A 293-nucleotide genomic window follows, 5' to 3' on the forward strand; every position below is an offset into this window, starting at 1 on the left:
CGCTCCCCCTCCCCCACCCTCCCTGCTGATGTCCAAAGACACACCTTCCCAGCCAGCCCAGCTGTCGTGTCTAGCTCCAGTGGTTGGGGGAAGCGGTGGGACCTCTGTGCTCTCCACACAGAGCCCCCGCTGTGCTGGGCATCCCCCTCCCCTTCCCCCTGACAGACCATCCAGCCTGGATCATCCCCGCTCCTTCCCCATCGCTAGTTTTGTTTATGGAACATACCAAGGCTTTGGGCAACCTGCGGTTGCACGGCTCTCCTTCGGCTTGGGGAGGGAGGGGGTAGCGTTCC

General features: G+C 63.1%; 1 protein-coding gene across 1 annotated transcript in view; it reads left to right on the forward strand.

Moving 5' to 3' along the window:
- Positions 1 to 293, forward strand: part of FRMPD4 (FERM and PDZ domain containing 4) — a 533682-nt gene that overhangs the window by 342 nt on the left and 533047 nt on the right. The window lies entirely within an intron of this gene.

This window comes from Crocuta crocuta, unplaced genomic scaffold (assembly GCF_008692635.1).
Source record: "Crocuta crocuta isolate KB4526 unplaced genomic scaffold, BGI_CrCroc_1.0 scaffold224, whole genome shotgun sequence".
NCBI classification, from domain to species: domain Eukaryota; kingdom Metazoa; phylum Chordata; class Mammalia; order Carnivora; family Hyaenidae; genus Crocuta; species Crocuta crocuta.